Source organism: Bos javanicus, chromosome 28 (genome assembly GCF_032452875.1).
Source record: "Bos javanicus breed banteng chromosome 28, ARS-OSU_banteng_1.0, whole genome shotgun sequence".
Taxonomy (NCBI): domain Eukaryota; kingdom Metazoa; phylum Chordata; class Mammalia; order Artiodactyla; family Bovidae; genus Bos; species Bos javanicus.
Genome location: NC_083895.1, coordinates 16,064,669 through 16,092,060, shown reverse-complemented (window position 1 = coordinate 16,092,060; position 27,392 = coordinate 16,064,669). Strand labels below are relative to the sequence as shown.

The window sequence follows — 27,392 nt, the reverse complement described above, 5'->3', positions numbered from 1 at the left end:
TTACCACTGTGCCACCTGGGGATCCTGAGATAACTCTTGGCAGACAGACAAATGGAAGGAGACCCCTTCCTCGAAAAACCACTGTGGTAGAGCGCACAGGTCATTGGCTTCAGAGATAGTCAAATCTGGGACCATATTCTGATTCTGCCCTTAGTCTATAAATTGGAGCAAGTTAAGTAAATTCTGGGTCTCGGGATGCTTGTTTATGAAGAACACATAATGATGTGCACTTTGCAGGGTTGTTAGGGAGTTAGGAGGAACATAAAGTATCTAGTACTTAAGCAACAAATTATAACTGCTAATTTTACATTAGGGAGGCTCAGAATTTTAGCTTATACTATTTTAGCTTATACTTAGCCACTGCTCATGTTTTAATTTTTGAGTGGGTTGGGAATGTCCTTATTACCCTTCACCTTCTGATGCTTCACCTTTTGTTTTTTTTAATTCTTTACTTCATTGTTTGTGTATTATTTCTGCTTACCACCTATTGGTGTCTACTGTTAGTTGATTTGGCCTAGTTTGCTGAATCACATGGCCAATTCATTGAAAAAATGATATGGATCATATGATGTGGATCTAGACTTGGTGCTTTTTGGGTGAAATGTCTTAGTTAGGAGAGTTTGCTTTTTGCAAAAAGTCAAAGCAGAGTGAGAGATCTGGGGAGGTGATCCATGAGCTATTTCTGTACATTTCCATGGCTCCAGATCCAATTTCTGTTTTGCTAATAAGAAGGATGACTCATAAGACTAAATCATAAGCATGTCAGAAAAACTATTATGACCTATTCAGGTTGCGGTTGAAAATGATTAACACACTGTTGTGAGAATACTTCCTCTATCAGGAGGGTGGATGCTAGTTTAACTGGAACACATAACTTGATATAGCTGTATTCTGTTCTTGATGATAAGGTTTTAAGCCAGTTAATTTTTTTTAATGGTGCATGAAATTTTCTCTGCTAGAAAATTGTCAGCTTCTACTCAAATTCTCTCTCAAAGCAAAGCAGTTCAGAAACCTCACTGTAACAAGATTACCATTGGTCCTCACAATGAATAAAGTTCAGGCATGTGTTCTTTTACTCTGCTGCTCAAAAATTTTCTATGACTCCCTGTTTACTGAATAACCACAAACTTCTTGATGTGCAATTTGAAGCTCTCCACAGACACCATGAGGCAGAGGGAAACTAAATTATGTGTCTTTAGCCAGTGCTTCTCAAACTTTAATACACATACACATGACCTGGGGATCTTGATAAAGTGTGGTTCTGATTCAGTAGGCCTGGGCTGATACTGTTCAGAGAAGGTCAAAAGCAAAATCTTAGGTGATTAGAATTAAGGAAGCAAAGAAGAGCCTTAAGCATTAAATCCCTGGGAGTAGAGGAAGGGGGAGGTAGGGAAAAAAAGCCAGTGAAGGGCTCCAGTGGAAAACAGGAGTAAGAGATGAACAAGTCCAGAGAGATTCCCAAGAGATTTCCCCTCCACATGTGACATGCTTTCAGACAGAACCATGGGACTCAGTATTTGACTTGCTAAGTATGGTTTACATTTCTCTTTGTCCAGGTACTTCATACCAAGTTTGGAACTAATAGCCTGAAACCACTTGAGGCTTTTTGATCAATATTAGAGCAGTGTTCTAGGATGGGGAATATATGCCTTGACTCTCATAATTTAGAAAAGATCTCCATCTTCCTGACATAGCAGACCTTAGGGCAGTCTTCATCTTTCTGTGGTTTGAGAATGTTAATTGTGTTATCTATTAGATTGGTCATCAATTGCAAAGTGTAGTGCAGGTCACCTGAGAGTGTTCATGCACATCAGACTTGTTCTAAGATTCCAGAATCATAAGTTTGGGGTTTTTTTTTTTTCTTTTTGAATTTCAGCCCTCAAAATATACCAGCAAAAAATGGGGGAGAGGTTAGGCTGGGTCTACTTCAATGGACATCTGTTGCCAAGGACAGTGGACTTGCACTTCCCAGGCCACCCCCAGCCCATGTCTGTTCTGCTCAGCCTGGGATGAGACAGAAGACAGTGGAACTGGTGGGGGAGCTGGAATGTGGGCCAAGGGAGCAGTGCTTTGGGATCATAGTTGGACTGAGGGGTGGGGCGAGCTGCCCAGGTCCAGTTACCTTTGCTCAGTCACAGAGCCGCAAAGTGTGGCCAGGGTTGAAAGAACTGCACAGATGTGGGTGAGGCAGACTAGATGGGACAGCTGCAGCTGGACAAGGAGGGGCTAGGGGTCAGCTGTCCCCCTCTCACTGACCATCTACCGAGCTCATCCGCAACCTATCAAGCCAGCCTGGGAGGATCCTGTGTTGCTGCCCATCCGTAGGCCAACCAGGCTAATTTATTAAACATGACTATACATGGGATACCTGGTTAAGGGCTCTATAGAAATTATCTCATATGAGTTATATTAAATAAGCACGGTTTCATCCACCTCATTAGAACTGATTCAAATGTATTCTTTTTAATGGCTGAGTAATACTCCATTGTGTATATGTACCACTGCTTTCTTATCCATTCATCTGCTGATGGACATCTAGGTTGCTTCCATGTCCTGGCTATTATAAACAGTGCTGCGATGAACATTGGAGTACACATGTCTCTTTCAATTCTGGTTTCTCGGTGTGTATGCTCAGCAGTGGGATTGCTGGGTCGTATGGCAGTTCTATTTCCAGTTTTTTAAGGAATCTTCACACTGTTCTCCATAGTGGCTGTACTAGTTTGCATTCCCACCAACAGTGTAAGAGGGTTCCCTTTTCTCCACACCCTCTCCAGCATTTATTGCTTATAGACCTTTGGATCGCAGCCATTTTGACTGGCGTGAAATGGTACCTCATTGTGGTTTTGATTTGCATTTCTCTGATAATGAGTGATGTTGAGCATCTTTTCATGTGTTTGTTAGCCATCTGTATTTATTCTTTGGAGAAATGTCTATTTAGTTCTTTGGCCAGGAAGCTTGGGGCTGGTGCACTGGGATGACCCAGAGGGATGGTATGGGGAGGGAGGGGGGTTCAGGATGGGGAACACGTGTACACCTGTGGCGGATGCATGTTGATGTATGGCAAATCCAATACAATATTGTAAAGTAAAAAAAATAATAATAATTAAAAAAAAGAAAAGAAAAAAAAGAATGATAAGTAAACCTGAGAAATAAATTTTTTACTTCAAAAAAATAAATAAATAAGCACGAAATAAGTATCTGTTAATTAAACTGAATATTTAATAAAATAATAGACTTTCTCCAGGATTTTAATTTAGCTTGTCCTTTGCATATATGGTACAAAGTTATGGTTTTTCTTTGTTATTGGATATTGTTTAGCTTCTCTTCATAATTTTGAGAGTAATAATTACAGAAATAATTACTGAAGAAGGTTCTTTGTCTATAACTGGAGCTGATTTTGAGCATTAACGATACATTTGAATTGTTCTTATTTGGTGTTGGGAAAACATACTGTTCTAAAAAGTTTGAGTCCTTGGCACCATTGTTCCTTTTGGGATTTCACTTAGCTCCTGAATTGAGTTATTTTTATTCTAATCAGACTGTTGCTTGGAGCTCTGACAGTACCATAGGAAGTCCTAGTATGGATCCCACTTCGGCCTTTACATAGCTGATACTCCATTTTGAAATTCAACCCACGTGGTCTGTTTCCCTTCACTGATTTCTGTGACAGTGAAACATTAACAGGTACTAAGTTGTTACTTGTTTACTTGCCTTTTTGAGAGGAATCCAAAGGTTAATAAAATGGAATGCTTTCTCAACAAAGCTTGGGTGTAATATTTAACTTCCAGTTTGTGGGATCACATCCACAAAGAAAGCTTTCCCCACTGTGTGGAATTATTTAAACGATTATTATTTAAATTACGGACGCTCTTCATCCTGGCCTCTGCTGCAGAGGTTCTAATCATGGCTGTATGTACAATAACCTTGGCAGATTTTTGAAAGTATTTTTGTATTTGAAAGATACTTTGAAAGATTTTTTCAGTTCTCACCACAGCTGTAGTGAATGTGAGTCTGTAAGGTGAGACCAGAGCATCTGTATTTTAAAACCACCAGCAGGCCTCAACCACCAGCTTCCCGAGTAAGTCTTGTGCCCAGTCAGGTTTGGAAACCACAGCCCATAACAGTGAAATGGTCCCAGCTGATGAAAAAGTGAAGAGAGCCATGCCTTTACTTAGCTATATGTTTTAGAAAGTCAGAAGTATGCTCTGGGGAATGTAAAACTCTCCTGTCAAACTTATTTAAAAGGCTGGTTCTAGGACCCTAAAAAGTGAACTTACTGAATATAAGTTTCAGTGTCTCAGAAATATCTTTTCTATGAGGGTCCCCTAGAGATTTCCATGAATGCCAGAATTTTAGAACCTCTCTGTATATATGAATGAATGTGCAATCAACTGCCCAGATGGATACTCTATTTAGAGTTCTCTGATCATATTTCATTCTATCCCTGCTCTGCAGGAAACATCAGAATCATTCTAAGGAACTGTTCTCAAATTTTTCTGAATAATGAATGAGTCCTCTTTAGTGAAATCTATGAATCCTCTCCCTAGAAAATTTCACACAGGCACATATGCACATTTACATTTTACTTTTCAAGAGGTTCACAGACTGGAGTCCTGTTCGTTTAACACCAGATTCAGAGCTGTTGTTCTGGAAAAGATAACTGAGTTAGTCAACTTCAGTAAACATTTTCTGTTTAGGGGTCACAGGACACAGCAAGGTTAAGGGCATGCCGAGAAGTCTGGCTCAGAGAGTGAGGGTGGGCTGAGGACAGGGAGAAGGAAGCTTATCCCTAAGTTAGGGCCCTGGTGAACACAGAGTCTAGTCTGAATGGAGGCTATCTTTGAAGACCCCTGGACCCAGGGGTGTGCAGAAACTCTTCTTATCTCTGGCCTAGGGGGATTATGATAGGTAATAGATGCGAAGAACTGACTCATTGGAAAAGACCCTGATGCTGGGAAAGATTGAAGGCAGGAGGAGAAGGGGACGACAGAAGATGAGATGGTTGGATGGCATCACCGACTCAACAGACCTGAGTTTGAGCAGGCTCCGGGAGATGGTGATGGACAGGGAAGCCCAGCATGCTGCAGTCCATAGGGTCAAAAAGAGTCAGACATGACTGAGTGACTGAACTGAACTGAATAGAAATTACTCCAAGGCAGTAAATATTTTTTAGCACCTACGGTATGCTAGGTACTGCCAAGAGCTGGAAGTACAAAGATAGATCAGACACATGCTCTGTTTTCAAGTAGCTCACAGCTAGTGACATATTCCATATTGCTGTGTTTTTACACCCAACTGGCCCTCTCATAAATTTCACTATCATAGTTGTGAAATATCCAAAGATACTAACTACAGTTTCAGAGGTTTTTTCTGACTACTATCCTATTTGTCTTTCAGCCCAGTGCTCAGTGTATTCTTCTATTGGTCCTCAGCTCCCTGGGTCCGTCTCAAGTTCTCCATATCTGTATCTACACATTTGGATTTGATGACCCATTTGGATTTATTACTCCAGTGTACTAACTTCATATTTCCCCTGGACATTTGGCTCTAAATGCTCCCATTGGTGCCCCTGGATTTCTGACCTTCAGCAACAGTCCTGGCTTTCAGTGTATTCAGTAGGAGTGCATTTTCCAACCTAGAGAGAAAGACACCTTCAATTTATTCATTCAACAGTATTGAGTGTTACAGGTACTATTCTTGACACTGGGAATACATCAATGAGATAAACAGTCAAAAATCCCTGGGCACATAGAGTTTTTATTTCAGTAGGAGGAAACCCAATAAATACATAATACTTATATACACAAACATGTAACAAATACATGTGGTAAACACAGTCCATTCCCATTATTTGAGAATTTTATATTTGCAAATCTGCCTACTTTCTAAAATTTATTTGTAACTCCCAAAGCAATATTCACAGCATTTCATGGTCATTTGTAAACATGCCAGAGAAGTGAAAAACTCAAGTCACCTGACAAGCATATTCCTAGGTGAGGTCACACGAGGCAACACTCTACTTTCTGGTTTCCACTTTCATACTTTCTTATACTAACAGTGTAGTTTTCTCAGTTTATTTAGCACCACATTTTCCTCATTTTCGTGTTCTTAGTAATTTCACTATTTAAAATGGCCCCACAAACATAATGTTAAGGTTCTGTCTAGTGTTTCCTGCCGCAGGAAGGTTGTGATATCCCTTACAGAGAAAATACATGTGTTAGATAAGCTTTGTTTCAGCATAAGTTGTAAGTTCAATGTTAATGAACCTACAATATAAAAAGTAAAGTGACCATAAACAGAAGTGCGCATAAAACAAGGCTATGCATTGATTGATGGTTGAAGAAAACATTATGACTGAAACAGTAAAAGCAAGGATTCATTCTTTGCTAATTTATTATACACAGTGACATAACTACCATGAATAACAAGAATCGACTGTCTATATTAGAACAGATATTAGTTTATGTTGTGGATAAAAATAAGGTTACAAGTTGTATAGGAAGTATCCAGGGTGGGGTGTGCTTTCCATTTACAGTTATATGTTCAGGTAACATTTGAGCAATGATGTAAAAGACATGAGGGAAGACACTCTCAGAACATCTGAGAGAAAGAGCACAGTAAGCAGAGAGAAAGGCAAGCACACAGGCCATAGGCGGAAGCGCGGCTGGGGGTGGGGAATGGAGGGAGGCCGGTGGAGGGAAGGGGAAAGAGGGAAAGTGGTAGAAACTGAAGTCAAAAATGTAATGAGGAGCAGAAAATCCTGCAAAGGCTGGTGTTTTCTCTGAATGGGAAGCCAGCAGAGAGTTTAGAATGAGGTGAGTAATATGATCTGACTTATGTTTTTAACAGGGTCCTCTGTGCTGAGCATACAGTGGACAAAAGCAAGAGTGGAACCAGGTACCCATTTAGGAGGCTCACACAATAATCCAGTGGAGAAGTTAATAGTGACTTTGTCCAGGGTGGTAACTGTGGAGGTACTGAGGACTCACTGAATTCAGGCTATATTTTGAAGACAGAGCCAACAGGATTTGGTGTGGATAAAATGTATAATACATAAATGATAGAGAAGAAGCAAGAATAGTGCCAGGGATTTTGGCCAAAGAAACTGGAATAATAGAATTGCTGTTGCTGTTTGATGAGATGGGCAAGCTTATGGGAGGAGCGGGTTTCGGGGTAGGATAGTCTGGACTTATGTATTGTACCCATTAGATTTGAGATGTCTAAGAGACACTCAAGAAAAAATGTGGAATAAGTCATTAGATATATTAGTCTGGGTTTCAGAGGACAGGCCCAGACTGAAGAGTCATCATCTCATTGATGGTTTTAAAACCATAATTCTGGATAGTAAAGGGTGGTATATATTCAATCCTGGTGATATAGGCTGGACATAAATATGCTTATCTGGCCTGAAAGATAAAAAAGGGAAGGGGTTCTCGTTTCAACTCTGGAAACTCCAGCCTGATGGAAGATGGGAGGAAAATGAGTTAATAAAACTGAGAAGGTACAATAGGTGAGGTAGAAGGCAAAATAGGAAAGTAATGTTGTTCTGGAATTTCAGTGAAGAAGATGTTTCAGTGAGGAGGGAGTGATCAGTTGTGTCAAATTCTGCAGATGGGTCAAGAAATATGAAAAGAAAAGTGAGCTTTGGGTTCAGCACAAGAACATCATCAGTGGCCTTGACAAAGCTGTTTAGGGATGAAAGCCTGATGGTAGTGTGTTCAAGAGAGAACAGTAGGAGATCAATCTGAGTCAGTAATCATGGACAAGCCATTTGAGGACTGTGGCTGTAAAGAGAAGCAGACAAATGGGGTAGTGGATGGAGAGGATATGAAGGTCAAGAAAGATGTTTTATTAATGATGGGAGAAATTAAAGCATGCTGTTTAATTAAAGAAGGTGCCTCTCTTGCATTTCTGTATGTTTTGTGAACAGACATACTGTTGCTTCTCTTCTGGACTTTCTTTTCAAGGGTGCTTGTATAATGAACATCTTTTGAAGACAAAAAGGGTGTCTCCCTCCAGAACAAAGTGCAGGCATGTTTACTGTCCGATATAATAAATAACTCAAGTTCCCTAAACTCAGGGTTCCTTTCCAGTAATGCAATTCATTGTGTGTGCAGAGGTCACCTGGCTCTTCTTGCTTCATCCTGTGGAGACTGGGACTCAGGGAACCAGCACAATAAAATGCTGAGCCTCCGGCTACTGCTGTTGCTGTCAGTAATAAAGTCCCTTGTCTCTGACCCAGGAGTGCTGTAGCTTTAGTCAGCAGCCATGAAACTGTGGCATGCTTGTTTGTGATTTGCAAGTTGAGTAAAATCTCAGAACTTCCATAGTTCTTGACACTTGTATATTGGTAAGGACAAATTAGTAGAGAATAAAAAGCCAATGATGGAGGAGCGAGAAGGGAAAATTTCTTAAATAATACCTTGTAAGAGGCTTCGAGTCTAGTGTACAAGCAGAGGCTCAGACGTTTTTTTCATAGTAATAGAAGAGGAAAGGCAGAATAAATGGGAACTGAGAGAGGTAGGTAAATTGGTGTGGTTACGGGAGGGTATGGACATTTGCTGGCTGTTACTTTTCTTTTCCTCAATGAAATCAGAAGCATCTTCATTAGTTGAGAATGAAGTTGGAGAGGAGGTGTTGGAGGCTAAAGATAAAGAGAAAGGTACAGAATACCCATCCATGTGTGTGGAGAGAGAACAGACAAGAGAAAAATAGTTGAATTGATAAGCATCACTACAGTCCCTAGTTCTGAGTGAGAAGCCTTAGCAGGATATATTCGTACTTGCCCTTCACGAAAGTGACAGTCGCTCAGTCGTGCCTGACTCTTTTCGACCCCATGGGCTGTATAGTCCATGGAATTCTCCAGGCCAGAATACTGGAGTGGGTAGCCCTTCCCTTCTCCAGGGGATCTTTCCAACCCAGGGATTGAACCCAGGTCTCCCACATTGCAGGCGGATTCTTTACCAGCTGAGCCACAAGGGAAGCCCAAGTATACTGGAGTGGGTAGACTGTCCCTTCTCCAGCAGATCTTCCTGACCCAGGAATCAAACTGGGGTCTCCTGCATTGCAGGTGGATTCTTTACCAACTGAGCTATGAGGGAAGCCCTGCCCTTCGTAAGTCAGTCATAATAAATACATGCTGATAACTCTTGCCCTCTGGGCATCAGAAACCACTATGATCAGCAAATCCCCTGGCTCATCCCAGGAAGATCCAGTACACAGTCAAGTACACTGCATTCAGTTCACCAATTAGGCCCTGGAACTTTTGCTTGAATGTTCTGGGGTTCACGTCTCTGTGCAAATAAATCTTTATTAACAAGTGGCTGTCTGGTTTACATTGTGAAATTTTAATTGTGTCACTAGAGAATGTCTGCTCAATTCGTGTTTTTTATTGGCGATGTCCTGTTTTCTTGCTTACTAGACATTTACTTTACTTCCAGATAATTACTGTGGCTTAGATTTTAATGTCTTAATTAACTATCCTTATTAACTTTATGGCAAGAGCTGCAGCATAACAATAATTTCTTACAAAGACATGCTTGATGATAAAATATATATATATATATTATACTTCTTTGACCTGCAGAGAGAGGAAGACAGGGAAGCAGGCAGCATTCAATTAAGTTTGGTCCCACTGAACTAATTTTTTTTAAAGCCCAAGCACACGGACCCATTCAGTGTCATGGCGAGACAACCTCACCACAGCAGCTGTCTTGGCTGGGCAGCTACTTCTCAATCAAAATATTCAAGCTCCGGACACTTTTTAAAATTAGCAGAGCATGCCAAGAAGAAACATAAAGATGCCTGTTTTTCTTAAACAGTCTTTATTCAGTTAGGACTCTGATATTTTTATTTGTTGTGATAATTTAATTAGCCAACTAACAGAGACTTCTTGGTACCTCCTCTGTGTCCATGTTGTTTTATATATTAGTCAAAATAGACTTGGCTCTGCTGTGGTCATAAATACCCCCACCCAATCTCAGTGGTTAATATAGTTAATTTCAATATGTAGAACCCTATGTAGCTTGAGTCAAGCTCCTTCATCTTGTATTTAACTTAGTCTGTGGGCCCCTAAGGTTGGCATGGCATTGACCCTAAATACCAGGGAAGCTGGAGAATTTGGGGGAGCACATGAATGATTGCGGAGCCTCAGTGGTCTTTGCTGAATTTTTCCAGGTGCTGAGAAAGAGCATGAGGAAAACAAAGACCAAGTCTTGCCCCTGAGAAGATTTTAACTGTCAGGATGTTGAAAGGGAAAGCAGCTGATATTCTCCAAGTATTCTTTCATATCAGATCATTTGCTAGAAATTTTAAAATACTTGAGTTCATTTTTATATTAATGGATTTGTCATTGACCCACTAATTATTGAGCAACTACCAAGGACTGAAATGTCCATAGGATTTCAGAGATGTCTCAGACTCCGTACCACCATTCAGTGAGGAAAGAAGGAGGTAAGCAAAAATGCCCAGCCAGTATAATATAATGCAGTAAGTACTGCAGTGGGGATACGTTAGTTTCCTAGGGCTGTTATAACAAAGCTGGGTGGCTTTAAAAAACAAATATATTCTTTCACAGTTCTAGAGGCCAGAAGTCTGAGATTAGGATGTCCTCAGAGCTATGTTCCCTCTGATATTCTGGTAGAATCCTACCTTCCTTCTTCCTAGGTTCCAATGGTGGCCATCAGTCCTTGGCATTCCTTGACCTGCAGATGAATCCCTCCAATCCCTGCCTCTGTCATCACATAACATTCTCCCTGTGTGTCCGTGTCTTCATATGGAATATTTCTCTTCTTATAAAGACACTGACCATGGGTTGTGTTAGAATAGGGCGCATCCTAATAATCTTCCCTGGCTCAGATGGTAAAGAATCTGCCTGCAGTGCAAGAGATGCAGGTTCCATCCCTGGGTTGGGAAGATCCCCTGGAGAAGGAAATAGCAACCCACTCCAGTATTCTGGCCTGGAGAATTCCATGGACAGAGGAGCCTGGCGGGCTGTAGTCCATGGGTTTGCAAAGAGTTGGACATGACTGAGCAACTAACACTTTCACTTTTTTCTAATTATCTCCTATTTGATTCTATCTATGATGACACTATTTCCTGATAAGTTTATGTTACAGGCACTAAAGGTTAACACTTTGTATCTTTTTGGTGGGGAGAGGATATAATTCAGTCTGCCACAAGGGGTAAGCCCAGAATGTTAGAAAAATACAAAGGAGTGACACCTGGGTCAGAGAAATTTCCTAGAAAAGTTTAAGTCCTCTAAAACCAGCAGTAGGCAGTCATGCAAAAATATGAAAGAAAGTTATTTTAGGCAGAAGAAACAGCATGATCCCAGCTCCAGCAGCAGTCAAGAGTCTGATAAACTATACAAGCTGGTCTGGCTGGAGATGAAATTCAAAATGGGAAAGAAGAAATAGATGGGGCTGGAGGGTTGGAAAGAAGCCTGGTCAAGAAAGAGCTTTGAACAAATTGGAATCTTATCCTGAGAGCCAAAAGGTTTAAGCAGAGAATTGATAGTATGATGGACAGCGACTGTAAGAGAATTTAAGAACGATCTTCCTGGTTGTAAAATGGAGCAAAATTGAAAGAGGAAAGGGTGGAGTTATGAAGTTATTAAGATAATTTAGGTAAGAAGGGGTTGGAAGCCCTAAGAATGGTAGCAGGGATGGTGGTGAGAGAAGTGGGTGAGTTTTGGTGATGTTGAGGAAGGAATATTATTCTTTATAATTGTCACTATGTGAGGGAATGATGAGGATAAAAGACAACCCCGGTTTTGGCTAGATGTGGCATGTAATTCAGTGAGACAGGGGATAGAGGAAGAGGAGCAGAGGATGGAGAGCAGGGGAGTTGCTGGGCAGGGGGTGCCTATAAGGTGTATCACAGGGAACCCAGGCACTTAGATAGTGATGTCGGTTTCAATCCCTTTGCTCTTGCAACCACATCCTATTACCTCCTAAAGCCACACTAGCAAAATTCTAACTAATGGACAACATAAATACCAGTATGTTATTCAGTACCAAGTATAACAGGAGTTCACTGAAGAGAGAGCTCTAAGATCCAGGAAAAGAGAACAGTCTTAATGAAGGAGACATACTCTCACACTTGGTCTTTGAATAACAGAACTTAGAAAATCAAAGAGAGGTTGGGAAGGCATACCAGCTGGAACATAGCAGGAGAAAAGTTGAAGAGGGAGAAGGGGCCTGACTTCCTGGGATGATAGTTCAATTTGAGAAAAAGTAAGAGGGAAGATTGGATGGGGCAGGTGAAGACGGGTGAGGAGGCCTCAGCATCCAAATAGCAAGCTCTGTGTATTTGCATCTCTCCCAAATGTCACTGCCTCTCTCTCTGAAGAGCACTTCCTGCTCTCCCTAGGAATAAGGAGAACTGTCATACCACAATACTTAATGAGTGAATGAATGATTCAATGACTGCTTTAGCCTGGGATCATCAAACCATTTAAGTTTCCTTTTGGTTCTTGAGACAGCATCTTTATTTATAATTTTTATTTTACTGACTTTTTCCAGTGAAGAGATGAGGCTACTTGTTAAGGAAAGAAAGGGTTATTTTACCTTTTTAGTACTGGGAACTTATTTTAATCTCAGAGGAGGTACTATAGACAGAACCTTAGGCCAGAAAAGTCTCGACAATTTACTTTTTAGCCACTAATGAGCTGTATGACCTTGGTCACTAAGCCTCTCTAGGCTCTGGTTTCTTTATTTGTAAAATAAAACACTAGACCAGGCCATCTCTAAGGCCTTTTCAAGCTCTATTATTTTATGATTCCTTCTTACATTTTATGAGCCATGCTTGATTTATAAGTCTCCCCAAAACACTCAGCTCCAGCTATGCAAGGTCATTATAAACATGTTGAATGTTGACTGTTTTCACAATATCAAAATAACCTGATTCTTTTTTTAAAAAAAAGAAAAAACCGATTCTTTATATTCACTTAACCAAATATTCAAGTATTTTTACAACTGGTCTGTTCTATTCATTTCCTGAATGTTTAGGGGCCAATTCTGTTCAAATTTCATCTAAGTCCTACCCCATCAGACTGGTCCAGAGTGGGTTCCTAGTTCAGTTATCTTTCATAGTACCTGAAGAGGGCTGTTTAACCAGGTACTTGAGAGCAGGGACTCTTCAACTGTCATGTGCAGAAGAATCAACCTGGGTGAACCATTTGTGAAAATGCAGATTCCTGATCCTCAGAGTCTGATTCTGAAGGCTGGAGATGGCACACAAGTCTCTGCATTTTAACAAGCTCAGGAGGAGTTCTTTGGCAATTATAAAAGCAGAGGTGAGGAGGAGGGTATGTTGAGAAACATTGTCAACCCCCAGCTGAATCATGTATCAGTTTTAAACCAGTAGAACTTAACAGTAGGTATGTATGTGCACAGTTATTGGGACTGCAGGTGGCTAATACTACGATGTGGCTCTGAAATCAGCAAATCACTCTGAGAACAGGTTGGGAAAGCACAGAGCTCTGAGTGGCTACCAGTGTCTGCCACATTCTGGCTCTATTGTGCTGCTCTGCTTGCTTCACTTGTCGGCTTCTTATCTGGGATCATCAACTTGCCCTGATGCTGCTGCACCAACTGAGAAAAGGTCTGCCTCTCTCTGGAGCATCCAGAACTTCTGGTCCAGGCTCTGTGTCTCAGATGAGAAGCCCATCAATTTCCCAGCTGCTTGCTCTCTGCCCCCATCACAGTGGCTCTGCTGTCACCTTAGCCTGTATAGGGATGCAGCTGAGCTCAGGGATGGGAGGACTCAGGTGAGCAACTCTGAGATGACTCTCTTTTGAGACTAGCGCTGCTGAGCAGGGAGAGATTTTAATCAAGATTCCCAGTGTTATATGAGAACATTCTCTTTGGAGCGGAGAACAGTCTGGAAAAACATTTTACCATTTCAAACAGGCTCAGCTGGATATTTGCCTTTTGACTTTCAATTTATAATAAGTGGGCCTCTGTTTATAGAAGTTTTACAATTTACAATAATAAATTTACAAACAGTGAAATTCTGTTTACATGAACACATTTGGAACTGAATTGACCAGTCTGTTTGCTAGTATATAGTTGCATAACCACAGTACAAACTGGAGTCATAAATCAGTGTGTCCTCCCCTGTATTCTCCATCCTACTTGAAGTGAAAGTGAAAGTCGCTCAGTCATGTCCAACTCTTTGGGACCCCATGGACTGTATAGTCCCTGGAATTCTCCAGGCCAGAATACTGGAGTGGGTAGCCTCTCCCTTCTCCAGGGGATCTTCCCAACCCAGGGATTGAACCCAGGTCTCCTGCACTGCAGGCGGATTCTTTACCAGCTGAACCACAAGGGAAGCCTAAGAATACTGGAGTGGGTAGCCTGTCCCTTCTCCAGCAGATCTTCCTGACCCAGGAATCTGAACTGGAGTCTCCTGCATTGCAGGGAGATTCTTTACCAACTGAGCTATGAGGGAAGCCCTTAGAACAGCCTAAATCAGGTGTCCTTAACCTTTACTCGGCACACCCCTAGGAGGGGTCAGGTGTACTTCTAAAATTCAGATTACTAGTTTCCACTTCATATATTCTGATTGACTGGGTTTGGGTTGTGGTTCAAGAAGCTGAAACTTTAAACAAATACCCCCCACTGATGGTGATGCTGATGATCACACTTGGTGAAATATTACCCAGGGCTCTCACCCTTCAGGTTTGCAAGTTCTGTGGACATGCCACATACTTCCGTGTCTTAAGGTCTTTATTCAGTTTGCCTCTGTTAAAATGCTCTTTCCATTCTGGTTTAGCCAGGAAAATTTCAATTCACCTTTTGAAGCCCTGCAAAGATGTCATTTCTCCTGTAGGTTTCTCTGAAACTCTCATCTTCTCTACTACCATTCTCTGCTGCCTCACCTGTACTCCTGTTGCACTTTCTAAATATCTTAGCACAGTGTTCTACTGGTAGTTCTTCACATGCCTACCTTTATAATGTGTGAGCTTCTGGAATGCAGGGCCCAGTCATCTTTGTTTCTTCAGTGCCCAGCATTGCATCGGATATGTGTTAGGTACTGTAAAACACGTTGATTCTAGTAAACTGATACAGACACAGCCACAGGTGTATGATACACCTGCACAAACTGAAAAACTAGTCAGTTTTTTTTTCTTCCAGGTATCATAAAGTTAGACCTTTTGAGATTTCTTAGCAACAAAATAGGACAACAGGAAATGAAATCTTAAAAGTAATCAGGAGGTCCTATCGTTGTGTAGATTATTTTCTCCTCTTTTGCATTATCAAAATGAGTTCTAAAATCAATATTTTCTCTATTGTGTATGTTGCCTTATGAGGGAGCAATTGCTTCTGGGGATGCACAATAAAGAAAACCTGAGGCAGAGGAGGGGGATTTTAGTGACACGACCTGAGAACTGATTTCCTCACCAAGACAGCTTCTTTTTATCTCCAGCAAGGAGGCCATTTTCTGCCTTGTCTTTGTCTGTTGTGAGCTTTCTTGGAAGCAGCGGCTCCATGGGAACAAGCATTGCTGTCACATGTCAGGCATTTAGGCATCTATTAAAGGGAGATGAAAAGAATATTAGATATGGCAGGGCAGAGTAGAAGTAATGGACAAGAGTGCAGAGGACAGAATTTTGATCAGGAATAGATAACTTACTAGTGGGAGTAATATATGGCTGGAGGGGGTTGCAGTGGCCTCTATTATCAGTTCTCTTAAGATTCAATTATCAAAGGACCTGCTGCTGTCCCTCCTTTACTCCAGTCAGCTGCAAAGATCTCAGTGCGAGGAGCGCCAAGCAGAGAGCTTTCCAACCTGAGAGTGACACAGAATTTGAAAAATTTCAGGTTAATTCTGTAGTCTTCTTCCCTCCTGTATCCCCTTAAGAGTCTGAAACTCAGCGTGATTTTTAGCCCAGAATATCTGAATCTCTCCTCCAGCAAGTATTTTTATAAGATATTTACATCTATTACATCCCTCTTCACAACGATGTTTAAAGCAGCCAGTCACGATAAGAAGTCTGCTCTGTAGATGAAGAATCAAAGGTACAGTAATTTTCCCAAGATCTCTCAATGATGACAGAACTAGACTGAGTGAAATCTCCCCTCTTCTAGCCATGTTTAGAAGGCAGGCTTGAAATGTGCAGAGGTGGAGGCCTATTATTTTCTCTTCCCAGAGGGAAAGCATGAAAGAATAATAAGAGTAAGAAACTAAATATCTGCTCAGTCATTTCAAAGATTATGGCCCAATACTCACTAGGCTGTTGATGGCAGATCTGTGAACTCTGAAGTCAGGAAAGGGGGCTTTAATCAGAAAGTAATGACAAACCCAGTCTGGGAAGAATCAATAGATTATTACGTGAGTCATTGAGCTTTGTCATGAGCACCAGACTTTCACAGCAAGCACCTTATTGCCACCATACAGCATTATAAACAGGGCTTCTTGTTCTCCAGATCATAGGAATTAAAGCTATTACCATGTTAGGCAGAAGTTGTTTTTAAAAGAATTTGTTTATCACCTGTCTCCAGCTATTGCATGCACAGAACAAAGGCAGGCATTCTCTTCCACAACTCTGAGTGTGGACTGTCTGGCACCAATTAACATTTCTCCAAACTTCTGGTTCAGTTCAGTTCAGTCGCTCGGTTGTGTCTGACTCTTTGCAACCCCATGAATCGTGGCACGCCAGGCATCCCTGTCCATTACAAACTCCCGGAGTTCACCCAGACTCATGTGCATCGAGTCGGTGATGCCATCCAGCCATCTCATCCTCTGTCGTCCCCTTCTCCTCCTGCTCCCAATCCCTCCCAACATCAGGGTCTTTTCCAATGAGTCAACTCTTCACATGAGGTGGCCAAAATATTGGAGTTTCAGCCTCAGCATCAGTCCTTCCAATGAACACCCAGGACTGGTCTCCTTTAGGATGGACAGGTTGGATCTACTTGCAGCCCAAGGGACTTGCAAGAGTCTTCTCCAACACCACAGTTCAAAAGCATCAATTCTTTGACTCTCAGCTTTCTTCACAGTCCAACTCTCACATCCATACATGACCACTGGAAAAACCATAGCCTTGACTAGATGAACCTTTGTTGGCAAAGTAATGTCTCTGCTTTTGAATATGCTATCTAGGTTGGTCATAACTTTCCTTCCAAGGAGTAAGCATCTTTTAATTTCATGGCTGCAGTCACCATCTGCAGTGATTTTGGAGCCCAAAAAATAAAGTCTGATACTGTTTCCACTGTTTCCCCATCTATTTTCCAAGAAGTGATGGGACCAGATGCCATGATCTTCGTTTTCTGAATGTTGAGCTTTAAGCCAACTTTTTCACTCTCCTCTTTCACTTTCATCAAGAGGCTTTTGAGTTCCTCTTCCCTTTCTGCCATAAGGGTGGTGTCATCTGCATATCTGAGGTTACTGATATTTCTCCTGGCAATCTTGATTCCAGCTTGTGCTTCTTCCAGCCCAGAGTTTCTCATGATGTACTCTGCTTATAAGTTAAATAAGCAGGGTGACAATATACAGCCTTGACATACTCCTTTTCCTATTTGAAACCAGTCTGTTGTTCCATGTCCAGTTCTAACTGTTGCTTCCTGACCTGCATACAGATTTCTCAAGAGGCAGGTCAGGTGGTCTGGTATTCCCATCTCTTTCAGAATTTTCCACAGTTTATTGTGATCCACACAGTCAAAGGCTTTGGCATAGTCAATAAAGCAGAAATAGATGTTTTTCTGGAACTCTCTTGCTTTTTCGATGATCCAGTGGATGTTGGCAATTTGATCTCTGATTCTTCTGCCTTTTCTAAAAGCAGCTTGAACATCTGGAAGTTCACGGTTCAGGTATTCCTGAAGCCTGGCTTGGAGAATTTTGAGCATTACTTTACTAGCGTGTGAGATGAGTGCAATTGTGTGATAGTTTGAGCCTTCTTTGGCATTGCCTTTCTTTGGGATTGGAATGAAAACTGACCTTTTCCAGTCCTGTGGCCACTGCTGAGTTTTCCAAATTTGCTGGTATACTGAGTGTAGCACTTTCACTTCTGGTAGGAACTGGTATTAGACTACTAACCTCTGAGCCATTTGGGGATTACATGGTGGTAGGTGGAAAATGATACTTTGTAAAAAAAAAAAAAAATCAGTAACCATTTATAAGAGCCTAAACTGCATCAGATAGTAGTATTTCTTTTGATGGAACTGTATGGGTATATACGAGTACCAGACTAATGATAATCTATTTAGACTTTAGCAAAGCACTTGACACTGTTTTGGGATGAAGATGACATACATAGGTGGATAATGTGGTCGAAAGTGACTTATTAACTAACTAACTGATTTCTAAAAAGACCTAGGTTACCATCAGTGCTGCTGCCTATTACGTTTCTCCTTTAAAAAAATAACTTTGTTAGGCATAATTTACATATCAGATAATTCACTACATCAAGTGTACAAATACAGTGGTTTCTTAGTACATTTCTCAAGTTGAGCAACAATCACCATAAATCAATTTTAGAGCATCCCAATCACCCCAGTAAATTGCTCACACCATTTTATGGATTAATTCCCCTCCACCATTCCCCATCCCCATCCCACCCCAGGCAATTACTAAACCTACTTCCTATCTCTATAGATTTGCCTTTTCTGGACATTTCATATAAATGGGATCATGCAATATGTGGTCTCTTGTGTCTGTGAAGTCTCTCACCGGCATAATGTCTTTGAAGTGCCTTAACATTATGGTATATATCATCAATCTGTTTCTTATTATGTCTCAATAGTATTCCATTGTGAGGCTTCCCAGGTGGCTCAGTGATAAAGCATTTGCCTCCCAATGCAGAAGATGTAGGAGACTCTGGTTCAATCTGTAGGTCAGGAAGATCCCCTGGAGAAGGAGATGGCAACCCACTCCTGTATTCTTGCTCGGGAAACCCCATGGCAGAGGACCCTGCCGGGCTGCAATCCATGCGGTCGCAAAGAGTCAGACACAACAGCACATATGCACGTGAGGATGTATATATTATATAACTACAACTATACATATAGCCAAAAAGTTCATTCAGATTTTTCCACAAGATGTTATCAGAAGAACAATATATGCAGATCACACCACCCTTATGGCAGAAAGTGAAGAGGAATTCAAAAGCCTCTTGATGAAGGTTAAAGTGGAGAGTGAAAAAGTTGGCTTAAAGCTCAACATTCAGAAAACGAAGATCATGGCATCCGGTCCCATCACTTCATGGGAAATAGATGGGGAAACAGTGGAAACAGTGTCAGACTTTATTTTTTTTGGCTCCAAAATCACTACAGATGGTGACTGCAGCCATGAAATTAAAAGACGCTTACTCCTTGGAAGGAAAGTTATGACCAACCTAGCATATTCATAGCAGAGACAATACTTTGCCAACAAAGGTTCGTTCATCTAGTCAAGGCTATGGTTTATCCAGTGGTCATGTATGGATGTGAGAGTTGGACTGTGAAGAAGGCTGAGAACTGAAGAATTGATGCTTTTGAACTATGGTGTTGGAGAAGACTCTTGCAAGTCCCTTGGACTGCAAGGAGATCCAACCAGTCCATTCTGAAGGAGATCAGCCCTGGGATTTCTTTGGAAAGAATGATGCTAAAGCTGAAACTCCAGTACTTTGGCCACCTCATGCGAAGAGCTGACTCATTGGAAAAGACTCTGATGCTGGGAGGGATTGGGGGCAAGAGGAGAAGGGGATGACAGAGGATGAGATGGCTGGATGGCATCACTGACTCGATGGACGTGAGTCTGAGTGAACTCCAGGAGTTGGTGATGGACAGGGAGGCCTGGCGTGCTGCGATTCATGGGGTCGCAAAGAGTCGGGTCGCAAAGAGTCGGACACGACTGAGCGACTGATCTGATCTGATCTGACTCATCAATTGATGGATCTGCATGTTGTTTCCAATTTGGAGCTCTTTATGAATAATGTTAAAAAACTACCATGTAAGTCTTTGTGCAGATTTATGTTTTCATTTCTCTTGAGTATATAACTAGGAGTGAAATTGCTTTTCTTGAGTTTCTCATCATCTCCTTTACCATGGAATTCCTTTAACATGATGGGTCACTCTATGTGCCATCTGACTCCTCCTTTTGAAAGTCAAAGTGAAAAAGAAGGGTGGATCAGGTAGCCAAGAGATATTTGGGGGCTGAATTCCCCTAAGGTGCTAGAAATAAATTTTCCCTGAGGGAAAGAACAGCCAGAAACGTATAAAACATTTTATCATAAAATTGAATACGAAAGCAGTTATGTTGTATTATGGCAACATTTGTTGTTCCTCATGTTGTCTCATTTGTTTTTGTAGTCCACACTGGGATCACTCATTTACCTTTAACAAAAGTTCCCAACATTAAGGCATAAATGCAAACTCCTTAGCTTGCTTTTAAAGGTCCTAAGATGTAATTTCAGTACCCCACTCAGTCAGGACCTAGTCAGAAAACAGTCCTTGCCAGGTAGTTCAAAAGAGGAAAATTTATATAGAAAATTTTACACAGATGTTGAAAGAACTAAAAGGCCATATTAGCACACACATATAGATAGAAGCTGCCACATCCCTAGGGCTGGAGGGACAGTGGAAAGAAAGGTGGTATTAGAGTCAAGGGGTACCTGTGCATTCTTGTCCCCAGCAGGCGGCACTGGAATGATGGTACTTGGATTAGGAGCCACCACTTATAGCTTTATTTTCCCCCAGAATTGAAAATCATTGTCAACATGAGGGAATTAATTCTTAGATTTTGGGGCAAAGCAGAAGAAACAATAGGGTTTTCTTTGTGAAAATGAATGTTTATTTACGATAGCAAGTACCTCAATAAAATGTGGTATCTTGATGCTTTGTCATTAAATGATAACATTGGTTAATTTAATAATTTCCATAGATTTGCTTTCTCTGCCTTGAAACAACAGACTATTCTACTAGCTGAAAAGTCAAATTAGGAGACATTCATATCATTCCTTTCAGTTCCTTTGTGTCTTCACTTTCATGCCTCTCCTTTCTTTTTTAGCAACTGGACAGATTAATTTTACGCATTGTTACCATGTTTCCCTACCCAGATATCAGAATAGCAGTCTAACAGAAACTAGTGTGCTCACAATGGAGACAATGGGAAAGAATGTTGAAAATCAGAACTGCCCTGGAAAATGCAAAACATATGCTTTCCTGTATCTGGAATTCTGTGATTTTCTTATCCTCAGTTATATCTCTCAGCTGTTCCGAGCTGCCTCCCCTGCCACCCCACCCCACCCGCAGCACACCAGCAGTTAGGTGTAGCTTAATTAATTTAAATACAATATTGGAGATTGCTCTGCAACTACTACCATCCAATTTACTAACATGGTTCCAATACAAATTGCTTTGATGATGTAAGCTTTGGAATTATAGAATTTTCTGTAAATTATTTTCTAAAGTACTTATAAATCTGGTCAGATTTAAAGGATTTTCCTTCTTCTATTCCCTTACCTCCCATTAGTTTATCCACCTGCACACTCTATAAATATCCAGAAAGTGTGTTAGGCCCTAAGTACAAAGATAAATAGAGCTCAGTGTATCCCATGAGCTAGAGGAAGAGAGACAGTAAAACACATAAATGATTATTAGTCCTAAGAACTACAGTAATATGAACAATATTAGTCATGGTGACCCACAGGATGAAGAAACTGCCTGAGGAAGGATAATACTGCAGGAATGTCTCTACAAGGAAGTGACATCAGAATGGAATCTTCAAAGTTCAATAGGAGTTTGCTAAACAGATGAGACAGTGTAGAGGGAAACATAATGGCTAGACCAGAAGCTGAGATTCGTTCAGAACAACAGAGAGGACAGCATGAAACTGCAAAGATAGACCCAGAGGAGAACCAAGCATGCTTGTGAGGAACATTCTGTAGAGTAAGGAGCCACTGAAGCATCTTCTGTAGCAGAATTGCAGAGGACGTCTGGTGATTGCAGCCGTGAAATTAACAGACGCTTACTCCTTGGAAGGAAAGTTATGACCAACCTAGATAGCATATTCAAAAGCAAAAACATTACTTTGCCAACAAAGGTCCATCTAGTCAAGGCTATGGTTTTTCCAGTGGTCATGTATGGATGTGAGAGTTGGACTGTGAAGAAGGCTGAGCGCCGAAGAATGGATGCTTTTGAACTGTGGTGTTGGAGAAGACTCTTGAGGGTCCCTTGGACTGCAAGGAGATCCAACCAGTCCATTCTAAAGGAGATCATCCCTGGGATTTCTTTGGAAGGAATGATGCTAAAGCTGAAACTCCAATACTTTGGCCACCTCATGCAAAGAGTTGACTCATTGGAAAAGACTCTGATGCTGGGAGGGATTGGGAGCAGGAGGAGAAGGGGATGACAGAGGATGGCTGGATGGCATCACTGACTCGATGGACGTGAGTCTGAGTGAACTCCGGAAGTTGGTGATGGACAGGGAGGCCTGGTGTGCTGCGATTCATGGGGTCGCGAAGAGTGGGACACGACTGAGCGACTGAACTGAACTGAACTCTGGTGTTCATCCAGCACTACCCCACTCCTGGGAACTACTTTCACAAGTCCTCGGAATGAGAGCAGCCATCATCTCCCAAGAGTTCATGACCCCGCCTCCTTGGCCCGAGTGATTGGTCTAGAGGTGAACTGACCGCAATACACCAATCACAACATCTCGGCTCCCCTGCCTGACTGATCGGCCAGGGTTTAGGTGCATTGTAACACAGGCGGGCTCAGAGGAGGTTTCTTTTCTTGTTCCTGAGAAAGCTTGGAACACAGGGTTGTACTGCCAGAGGATATTCTCCTACCTGGTACAGAAAGTCATTTCTAACTAAAATAGTGAATATTCAGTTTTGGGCACACGCAGAGAAGCAAAAACATGAGCCGCTGAGAGAAGGAGAATTGTGACAGCTTTTAATAACCTTCTAGACTGGGAGGCCTCCAAAGCTACCTTGTTTCCCCCTTCCTAAAACTTAGTTCTTTGGGGATTTTTTTTACTGTGTCATCCACCACCCAAACCCTTTCCAAGTCTTATAATTGCTTGAGCTACTTTGAATTAATTTTGGCAGGGGCACCCAGATTCACTGACCAGTGTTATGGTTCTGATTCACCCTCCACCTGAAATGCCTACAGCTCCTCACCCTGCATGGAAAGAGGGGCATTACCTAAAGCCCCATATGTCTTAATAAATCCATTTTCAAAAGTTTCATGACAAAAGAATACTTAGCAAAAAATGTCATTCTTGGAAAGAGAATCCTGACAACAAACAGCAACAGCTATTGTAAGGATACTTAAGGATCATTTCCTTAAGCTACTAAACCAATTACACAAGAAGCAAATAAGAGTACAATTGTAATTCTAAAACAACAAGCAGACAGGGACACAGGGTTAAAAAATTAAAATTAAACTTAAAATACATTTTGATAGAGGGAAAAAATATTCTTGTTTTCTCAAGAAACACCGATCAATACAGAGATAAGTATTCAGAATATATAGTAAGATGTCAAGTCAAAGTACATTCTTTGCCTATGCTAAAGACCAATTGCTTGGAAAAGTGCTCTGGAACTAAACTTGGCTTCTGTTCCTTTAAGAAAGAAATAGATGGTCTCTGTCAACGTTAGGGGTCAGGTTGGAAAGGCCTTTGCAAGCAAAGTGCTGAGTTATCCAACTGAGCTGACCGGAGCCTGGCTGTCTCGAGCCCTGGGCAGATAACACACCAGAGCATTGGCCTCAGATTCTCAAGGGCAAACCCCAAAGAGACCACATTCCTGTAACCTGGCCTGAGTGTCCCCACAGCACAGAAACTAGACTGTCTCTGACTTGCCAAAATCCATCTGAAAAGGCACACCCCACTGGCGGCAGCCTCTTCTGTCAAGAATTCTGGGAGAATATCCAGACAGAAGCACTTTATGTGGGGCAAAGAGCCATTGCTTTAGCATCCTGTTTCCTCTCCTGGCAGACAGACATTTTTCTTTTTGTCTGTTGTAGAAACTAGAACTGGATCATGTGCCTAGGATACCTAAAAGATAGAAATCAGTGACTGAGGTAAAAACTGCAAAGAAAGTTATTGGAGGGGCAGAGAAAGAGGAAGGAGGGTGAAGGTGACTTTATCTGAGATAGGCAGATCCCATGAGTCGAGCTAATGCCTTCAAGGGGCTTCTATGAGGAGGCTGAGATAGATCCAGCTACTCAAGGGATTTCCACTGGCACAGGAAAGCAGGCCATGTAAAATATTGGCACTACCTGCATGTATAGTGTGAGTCTCCTGTCTTTACCTGAGGATGAAATGGTTATCTTTTTGCTGGCAAGGGAGCACTGAACTACAGTTGAAATGAAAGCCAGTTCTTGCTGGTTGGCTGTTTGAAAGCCCTTCCTCCTCAGGCTTGGAGCATTCTGGGATCTCTCAGAGATGCCCCAGATCTGACCACTATTAATCCAGCTACAAAGCTTTTATTTATTAAAAATAGTTTTGTTATTGTTTTTCTAGTTTTACTTACTCCTTGGAGGAAAAAAAATCAAGGAGCTATAGAAAAGTAGAGTGTCAAAAGTAAAAATAACCCAAAGCCTATAAACCAAGTAAACATTTTGAAAATAATCCTTCCATTCCTTTCTCCTTCCTGCCTTTCTCACATATTTGTTGAACACCTACTGTGTGACAGGCACTAGAGAGAATAGTGTCTCTGTCCTCATGCCTTAGAGTCTAATGTTCCTTGAAGATCTCCACCTCTCTGTGTGTAAACACACACATAGAGTTATACATATATATATGTGTGTGTATGTGTGTGTGTGTTAGTTGCTCAGTCGTGTCTGACTCTTTGCCACCCCATGGACCGTAGTCCATCAGGCTCCTCTGTCCATGGAATCTTCCAGTCAAGAATACTGAAGTGGGTTGCCATTTCCTTCTCCAGTACATCTTGCCTACCTAGGGATTGAACCCAGGTCTCCTGCATTACAGGCAGATTCTTTACTGTCTAATCACCAAGGGAGCCCATATGTAATTTTAATAATTATACACAAATTGCTTTAAAATCAGCCTGTAATCTACTCATTTCTCCATTGAATAATAAGCCTTAAACATTCCATCAATATAGATCACCACCTCCGTGGCTCCAAAATGAGATTGCTTAGTAAATGAACGTTTTACATTTTGGTACAAAGTGCCACACTCTTCTCTATAAAAGTGAAAGTGTCAGTCACTCAGTTGTCTCCGACTCTGCAACACCACGGATTTTAGCCCACCAGGCTCCTCTGTCAATGGGATTCTCCAGACAAGAATACTGGAGTGGGTTAAAATTCCCTTCTAAACATCATAAAAAAGAAACTGTTAAAGAAAAGATGGATAAATTTGATTACATGGTAAAAAAAAAAGCAAAACATGAATGCAAAAAAAATCAGGATAAATATGATTGACGGACAATGGTAAACTGAGAGTCGGGCACTAAGTTTTCTCAATGCGGTTGTTGCTTTCTATAATTGATCAGGATTCTCTATTAAGGCTGTACCAATTATAGCAGGCAACAGCTATGTTGAGAAAGCTTAGTGCCCCACTCTGTTTAACATTATCTTTCAATCATATTTATACTGATTTTTTTTTCATTCCTGTTTTGCCTTTTCCCCCATGTAATCAAATTTATCCATCTTTTCTTTCATAGTTTCTTTTTTATGATGTTTAGAAAGGCTTTCCCTATGATCAAATTATCCTAAAAGGTAATTTCTTTTAACATTCTTCTCTTTTTTATGTTTAAACCTTTGATCCATCTGGAATTAACTATGATTTACATAAGGCTACAGATTTACTCTTTCCTAAATATACTTAAGAATTATTTCAAAGGGCTTTTTTTATGTATAGGCTGCAAGCTTCATGGTGTAATTTTGTTTTTCTTCCATATGCACACTAATGCTAGAAATGCCATCATTAGAGACTATTTTTTTCAGCCGCCATTAAAATATAAACATCCTATGAAGGAGAAATACCTCAAGGTGTAGCAACCATTTCTTTGATTTAGCGTAAACAGAAACATTTCTAAGAACAGAACAGAACATATGAGATGGATTTTGTAGTGAGAAAGTGGAAGATATAGCATTTCTCGAGGAAAAGAGACTAAGAAGAAAAATTGGCATTGTTAGAGTGTGGAGCTAGTAGCAGAATATAAGAAGTAATGAAGCCAAATGGGATGACAAAAAAGCCAGACACTGGGTCTTACATGCTATTTCCAGAGGCTTAGACTTTTTTGAGGGCTTCCCAGGTGATGCTTCTTCCAGTTAGGTAAAGAACCTAACTGCCATTGTAAGGGGGAAGTAAGAGACGTGAGTTCAGTCCCTGAGTTGGGAAGATCCCCTGGAGGAGGGCATGGCAACCCACTCCAGTATTTTTGCCTGGAGAATCCCATAGACAGAGGAGCCTGGCAGGCTACAGTCCATGGGGTTGCAAAGAGTCAGACACAACTGAAGTGACTCTGCATGCACGGAGACTATCTTTTAGAGGAGGTGGGGAGTCATGGAAATGGTTAAACATGGTGGAAATACAACTGATTCTGGTTTGAAGTAGATTATTCAGATGGCTTTATGGATAATTTAGTTGGGAACTAAGAGAAGGGAAACCACTTACGAAGCCATAGAGGTAAACAAATTGAGAAGGAATTGAGCTCTGAATTAAGATTTTGAAAATTAATTGATAGCAGTGAGCTGAAGGACTTGAGAAATATTTATGTGGTAAAATTAGCATGTGAGGAGAGGGAAGGAGAGAGGCATGGATGAGACCCAGATTTCTAGTTTGTGGTTGGGATGGTGGCACCAGTCTATGAAACAGAACTTGAAAAATGATTAGTGATTAGTCTTCAGGAAAATGAAGATTAAATGCACACCCACCAGAATGGCCAAAATGAATAAAAATATGATAAACCATACTGACTGTTGATGAGGATGGGAAAATTGGAACTTTTATATGCTGTTTGTAGTAGTACAAATCAGCATAATCCTTTGGAAATGTGTTTGGAAAAATCCAAGGTTAGATCAAACTTAAAACCTTGAGCCAGAAATCCCACTTCTAGATATACACTTAACAGAAATGTATAATATGTTCACCAAAAATCACATACCTCAATTTTATAGCTTCACTAATGATAATAGTCCTAAACCTGAAACAATAAAAATGTCCAGCAGTAGTAGAATGTGAAAATAAATTGTAGTTTATTAATATAATAGAGTCCAAGTCCCTTGGACAGCAAGGAAATCAAACCAGTAAATCTTAAGGGAAATCAACCCTGAATACTCATTGGAAGGACTGATGCTAAAGCTGAAGCTCCAGTATTTTGGTCATCTGATGCAAACAGATGACTCATTGGAAAAGTCCCTGATGCTGGGAAAGATTGAGGGAAGAAGGAGAAGAGGGTGGCAGAGGATGAGATGGCTGGATGGCATGACCTATGC

At 41.1% G+C, this 27,392-nt stretch overlaps 1 long non-coding RNA gene across 1 annotated transcript; it reads right to left on the bottom strand.

Annotated features, from left to right (window-relative positions):
• Window positions 1–14,454: 14,454 nt before the first annotated feature.
• Window positions 14,455–16,369, bottom strand: LOC133240367 (uncharacterized). The gene is made up of 3 exons (XR_009734205.1): window positions 15,640–16,369; window positions 15,408–15,536; window positions 14,455–15,039 (listed from the first exon to the last, which is right to left on the bottom strand). It is a non-coding gene; the product is annotated as an uncharacterized LOC133240367 (long non-coding RNA).
• Window positions 16,370–27,392: the final 11,023 nt, after the last annotated feature.